Source organism: Sinocyclocheilus anshuiensis, unplaced genomic scaffold, assembly GCF_001515605.1.
Source record: "Sinocyclocheilus anshuiensis isolate Anshui unplaced genomic scaffold, SAMN03320099.WGS_v1.1 scaffold329, whole genome shotgun sequence".
NCBI classification, from domain to species: Eukaryota; Metazoa; Chordata; class Actinopteri; order Cypriniformes; family Cyprinidae; genus Sinocyclocheilus; species Sinocyclocheilus anshuiensis.
Window position 1 is genome coordinate 1,894,838 of NW_015540881.1, and position 7,537 is coordinate 1,902,374.

The window sequence follows — 7,537 nt, forward strand, 5'->3', positions numbered from 1 at the left end:
AAGCTGTTTTAGGTAGGCGTGGTTGACTCTTAACTTTTATAAAGAATTATCTCTTTGGATTTGAGACTTTAGTCTTTGCAACTTTACAGATCTTCTTTATGCACCAAGAGCTTGTAACACTCCAAAGAGAAAGGACAAATTGAAATTGCATCATATGATCCATTTAAATAAAAACAGGCCCCTTTTGAACAGTGGTGAATGTTAAAGATCTGTGTGAGTGTTTTACTTTGTTTATTTTGTACCCATTTATTTTTTTTATTGTCATCTGAATGTTGTAGTAATGAGGAAAAAAAAAACAGAACAGTCCATCAATAAGACGTAAAGGAACAATATGTTTCTACCTATGAGTACTAAAGCACTTCTTATATCACGCATTGATTGTGATTTCTTTAACTTCTGCTGTTCTTCTGATAGTCAGGTAACAGGAAAAATTGTTACCTTTTATTGTAATAAGCAAAACGCTTATTTCAAGCTTAATATAGCTATAAATATTAGGCTACATTTAGTACAGATTAGCAGTGTGTTTTTCCACAATGTGGGTGGCCACAGTGAATGGTTGACTCATAAAGAATCCCACAGTTAACCAAAATTCTTCACAAAAGAGCAAAATTCCACAGAAATTTTTAATCCACATAAATAACAATTGCTTAGTTGTGCTGTAGGCGCTGTTTTAAACATTGTGCCCAAATGCTGCCAACAGCATAGTCAGTTTTATGGTATTTTGTTGAAATGTGCCAGCTTTGAAGGCTGAAACAAAAATGGCCCTTTGAATGTCAATTGGCTGGCAAGCTTTAAGCTTTTATGATTTTTTTCACAGCTGCCCTTTATGTCTCCAGCCTTGAAGACAACTAAGCTGCTTTGGCAGATGCTTCAGTTAGCAACGGTACCGTTTCTTTAAACTTGGGCGTCCTGTTTTTGATACAATACCTTTATGTGATTTATTTTCTGGACATTTTAGCATATTTAGGACACAAAGTGTCTTACACATAATATTCTTGCATTGTCCCTTTTATTTCGCAACCGCTCTCCTGTATTTTCATATTTATAATATACTGTGGCCACTAGATGTCAGTAAAGCACAGTAAAACTACCACGCCAGGTCTGCCCAACCTGCTTTTGATTAAGATGTGAAAGTTATCTTACTTCTTTCTTTTAGCTTTCCCCCTGTTTACATACGAGTCTGCTAACAGGAGCCCTTAGGCATTGCCAAATGGTTCCTATGTAGAAAATGTTCTGCTATACAATTCAGAGACGGATAGTGAATTGAAGTGCTGTTTACATTTCTAAACTCTGAAATAAGAACGTACATTCTAGAGGCCAGAAAAAGATGTAGATTCAATGCAGATGTAGATGTCTTTGTGTCCATATGGTCTTATATGTACATGTGTGTGGAAGAAAAAAAAATTGTTCCACCACATCCATTAGTTTTAATGGTGCACAAATCCAGGGGTGATTCTTGTTGGTTCTAGTATATACCATTGCACATTGCTTCCAGATGGAGAAGAATCTCATTTATTTCTTGGTCCTTGTTTCACTGTTGAAACATGTGAAGTGACAGCTGTTCTCACCAGTGAAGAAGATCAAATTTAATATAGGGGTGTATATGTGGTTTCTTCCTTTGAAAACAAATATGTATTATAATAGCTTGAGATGTGGCTGTTTGTATTCATTATACCAGGGACTTCAGATCTAAGGCATCTGTACTGTATTATATGTAAACTGTCTGATGCACTGGATAGACTAAAATGATTTAGATCTTTGGTTAAATAGTCCCACATTTTCAGCTTTTACAATCAAGTCGAAACTTTAAAATTATGACGTTGCATCAGTTCTGTAATAAATCTCTTTTTCAGTATGTTTTTTTAAATGAGAATTATCTAATAAAAAAATGCATAAGGAGGTTTGCAGATCTTAGCCTGCTGATTTCACAAGCTAGCAAACTTTGTGTTCATCTGGTTTAACCTAGCTGGTCTATTAGTCTGACAAGAGTCCAAAACCCCTCTAAAATTAGCAATCCATCTTTGTTTTCAGTTGTCTTTAGTGTAGTTAGTTAGTTACAACTTACCTACTGTATCATATTTGATATGCAAATTTCTAATACCTCTAAATGATCAAAACTTACTGAAAAACTGTTGCACACGATCTATTACATGACTTCTGTCATCTGATTGACAGTGTATACTTTTTTTTAATGAAGTAAAATGCCTTTTAATATAATTCTACAACAAGTGGTATGTGCAGCTTTTTGCTTAGGTTCACTTGATTATCCATACATCAAAATCATTAAAATGCAATGCATTGGATTTTGAGGAATGTTTGTTTGTACATCTTTCTATCATCTCTGTATTGTATTGCATTGTATCATCTTAAGACATTATTGAGAGATTTAGAATGATATGTATCTGCATTTTATGTAAGTATTCTGCTATATTGTTATAAAGATCTCAGTGATTTACATTACAAGCTATCAGAATTTAATCTTACTTTTTGGACATATAAATATTACAAACTGCACTAAATTGCATATTTTTGCTCAGTTTGAGCCTTTGAATAAAACTGAGGTTTAGTTTTAGCTCCATATTCACCTATATCTTATTATATAGTATGGGCCATGAAAAGCCCTGTGCATCAAATATAATAATAAAAAACATATCCAGCTTTAAAAAAAAAAGATTTTAAAAACATTTTTGTAATGGTTTGATACATTTTTCCAATTATTTAACAGGGTGTCATTATATTAATACAAATACTCAGTTACAAAAATTCCCTAATGTGTATTCTGGTAGAGAATAATGCTGACCTTGACCCTGCTCTCAAAGCCACCTGCCATCTGAGGACTATTTACTTATGACCCATGATTTAAACTCAAGTCATCCTGAAGAGTGAAGGAGGTATTTTGTTTTACAGGAAACAAGGACATCTGAGTAAGGCTACAAACTAAAGCCTTCCAGCAATAAAAAAAAAAAAACACCCAGTTCGCCTTGTTATGGTATTGGCTTCCCCAAGGGTCACTAAATTATGAGTCATTGTGTCTCTGTGTAGTCAGCGCTAATGCATACTAGGCCCTCATCACCTCACCCTGATCCCAGATCAGTGCTAACCACACAGCAGTCCAGTAATGCTATACAGTACAGCCCAGAGTACACAAGATAGATACCTGATGCTGTGATTCGGTTGCATTCTTCATGCAGCTGGTTTCCCTGAAACAAAAACTAGGAGTAAAATATGATAAAAGATATAGGCTATCGATTATACTAGCACCTAATGGGGAATGCAAAAACAATAACTGTTTTCAAACAGGTTACCAAACTTTTTTTTTCCTCTTTAGATAGTCGTACAAACGTGGTCCTGCTGTAAACTCAGTTGCTGACCCAATATTCCTGTGGGGTCACAAAACAAACAGAGACAGCAAATGACTTTTTTCTGTACTGTACATTAAACAGAGATAGAAGAAAGCATTATACAGTTGAAAAATTATATACCGCTGCTTACAGCCACTATTGAATTACACATTTTGAGGGAAAAATACGCCATCTTTCAAAAGGGGTCAGTAAGATTTTTATTTTTTATTTTTTTTTAAGAAATGAATTGTTTTATTTAGCAAGGATACATTGAATTGATCAAAAGTGTAGTAAGTCTACATTTTTACAAAACAAACCTAAAATACTTGTGTCACGGTTTCCACAAAATTATACAAATATGAATCAGCAACACTGATGATAATGCATGTTTCTTGAGCACCAAATCATGATATTAAAATGATTTCTGAAGAATCATGTGACCTTGAATGGCTGCTGAAAATTACGCTTTGCCATCACAGGAATAAATGACATTTTAAAATATATTAAAATAGAAAACAAATTGAAATTATAATAATATTTCCTAATATTCGTTTTTACTGTATTTTAGATAAAAAATAAATGCAGCTTTGGCGAGCATAAACAACATTAAAAACAATAAAAAAAGATGACTTACCCTAAACTTTTTGAAGTGATGTGCATGTGATATAGTTACACAAGGAGACAAGTAGAAAGGGTAGTAAAGGGTCATATTCTGTCAGTAAGTCTTTGTATTAGCTACAGCCTCATATACAGTTGAGGGATCTTGTATGTAAGCCTCTGCTTCTTTTGAAGTCCTTACTCTTGATTTGAGCGGGACCAAAGGAATCACAGTACGCTGCTATATGAAAATGCCCTCTTTATTAAAACGTAACTTTCTGGAGGATTAAACTCATATCCTGTACATTCTTGTGGTATGCACACATTAAGTCATGTTCCTTTCACTTGTCAGTGTCTCTTGGTTTCTTTGGAAAGGACACTGCAGATACTCTTGTGTTGAGTAAGCCAATTTCTAGGCTTTTTGCCACAGTACTACTATAATGTAAGACTTGGCACGTGTCTTCATATTTCACTGTGAGGAAGGAGAGTGTTGGGACACACTGGCTTTCAGATCTAGTTGAGTCTAAGTGGATTTGTGTATGAGAAAAGATCAGAATGTAAAAACAATTTAGATCTGTTTATCTATAGACATACTTGTCTGTTTGGGAGAATAAACAACATACAAGTGACATCGTTATTTTCTTTTATCTTTTGTTGTCATTTTATATTTGATTATGGCCTTTCCATGAGTTCAGATTGTCTCACAATCACTTAAGTGTGTCAAGTGTTTCCAGATGTACTTGTTATATGTTGTATTAATGTTGTTTTTTAATCTTATCTTTATGTTCTGGCTTTATTTCAGGGAGTGACTGTTGTTGATTAACTACTTTTACAGTGTTTTCATTGTTCAACCAGTGACAACGAGCAAGAGGGTTAAGGGTAAGTGGATGTATGGTGGTCAACCAAGGAGTATCAAGTTTTTGATAGAGAAAATATGTTGGGAATGGGAGGATGAGTGGATAGATCTGTTATAGATCAGATAGTGCTGCTGGGGTGTTGTTCTGTTATCTGGACAGTGTGTGTCCCCCTGCATGTCCACATGTCCCCTGGGCTCATAACAGACTTGACACTTCCCTCACCCCCTCTTTAGGCTCCCTTTGAAGTGTGCTACCAGGAAGCATGAAAGGTGAATCACCAGATGATGAACATGACAGCTAAAAACAAGGTTGTTTTTTATATATACAGAGGAGGCCAAAAGTCTGAGGTCACAAGTTTGAACATAAGTGATTTATATTTCATTTAAATGTGGAAAAACATTTTATGACATTTTAAAACAAAGCATCTTATGACATACAATGAAAAGAAAGATGTGTATATCTAGGTCAGTAATCAAATAAGTCAATTTGTGACTGATTATGTAAACTCCTTTGTACAGACAATCAGATGTTTCTCTTGCATTGAATATGATCTTTGGATCATCTCGAATCATAATGGAGAATGATCTTCAGGTTTGACACAAACTTGAGAAGTTCATGCAGCTCTGACTGCTGCTGTTATTAAAGCAAAGACAACATAGACATTCTCAAATTAATGTTAATTTTTAAATGTATCTTTCACTCAAATTTTGATGGTGATAATATCATTTGTAATGAAACTTGTTGTATTAAATTAGAAAATTGGATACATTGGATAAATTGTTACCTATCTCAGACTTTTGTGTGTGTATGAATATATTTTTCCTTCTCTTCTTTCTTGTTGTATCTAGGTTTGTTTGGTTTTTAAATGGTTTTCTGTTGTAAATGTAGAATATTTTGCCTCTTTGTTCTTGCAGTATATTCAAATACAGTTTAAGCCTTGTTTGATATGCTGCCCATCCAGCCAAGCACATGCATATTTCTTAACAAACTGAGAACGGTTTTTCTTTTAAATATACAGTAATACTGTATGAAGGGGTTAATCAAATCACAATTACTTTTGATTTGTATCTTCAAGACATTCTCAGCCAGTGTAGAATCCTGTTTTTTTTTTCTATCTGCTGTCTGTGCAGGTGTATAAACACCTCAGATGGTGAAAGGCTTTATTTGTCAGGATGTTCTGGAGAGAATGATTTCATGGGTTGAGAGCGGCTCAGACTGGATCTTCAGCTGTACATATAACAGTAGTATATGTGATCCTTGTGAACTCTAGTGTGGCTCCTGTTTGAAGAAGCCTCCAGGCATTTCCTGAGGAGGCATGGTCTCGCTCAGAGCTTTCCAAATTACATGATCATATGTAGGCTAACTGACCACCTCTCTGCTGTTGATTAACATCCTCAAAACCCTGGGCTTTTATGCCCATAAAAAAAACATAAAAACAGGTAGGCTAATGCTTTTTTTTGCTTAATTTTTGGGCTTAACTCTACATTTACGATAGGCCCATTTGCAGGGGCGGACTTAGTGATTTGGGGGCCCTAAGCAAATTCCAGGTATGGGACCCCAACAGAATAACTATGTGCTCTTTTACGCCTAACCCTTATTTTGCTCACTCGCTCTCATAGTTTATAGTTTATTTATCCCTTCACAACCAGTAATAAGTCAACCCGATGCTGTTATAAAGCCATATTAGGCTATCTTATTTTTTTTTTATTTTTTTTGGATCACAAAAGAAAATCCCCCCCCAAAAAAATTTAATTCTTTTACTAACATAAAATGATCCCATGCAACTCATTTCATATTCCAAGTGTTCTGAAGGCATACAGCAGGGTTTGCCGAGAAACAAATCGAAAATGTAATCGAAGTTAACCTACCATTAAGCGAAAATCTCCAGTCATTGCATTCGTGGATTTATACGAATGCGCGGCAGTTCGTGCCGGCGCGCCTGGGAAAAGCACACAAGCCAGCGAGTCATTTTGAAACATAAAGACAAATAAAATTATGACTAGAAACACAATAATTTCTTTACTGAGGTGAATATCCCTGTTCTGAGACAGACAGTATATACAGCCTGGAATGCGCGAAAAGAGCGCTCCCTCATATAATCACTAAAAGCTGTCACTCACTTCAGTTCATTGCGATCTCACGCATTCCGTTAATAAGCTCTCTACACGGCACAATGAATCTCTTATTTACATCTTATCTACACTTTGTTATAATGAGAGGATTCCCGAGCTTGCAGAACTCAGCGCTTGACACAAATGTGGCATTTTGAGCGGTGAGTGGATTCTAACTAAAACACTTCGGGTCATTGCGTTCAAGAAATTAAACGATATGTCTGTGATTGGCTAAAATGCTCAACGCTGCAAATATTTTTCGCCAATAGGCCTATCAGATGGGGCCCCCTGATTCCCCGGGGCCCTAAGCGGCCGCTTAATACCTCGCTTATTGGTTAAGTCCGCCCCTGCCCATTTGTCTGGCAGATGTTGAACAATTTCTCTCTGTGTTTGAAAGATACATGATTCATCAGGGTTATTTTGATATTATTTATGAACTTTTAAGGTATTTATTAATATTTAGGCTTTTTTTTTTATATTTTCAGTTTTCATTTTAATATTATTTTACATGTTATAATTTTGTTATGTGGATTTGTCATTTTTATTTGTTTTTATGTAAATACTTCTATTTAACTTTATTTTATGTTTAGGTTTATTATTATTTTTAAGTTCATTTTAGAACTTCAGCTTA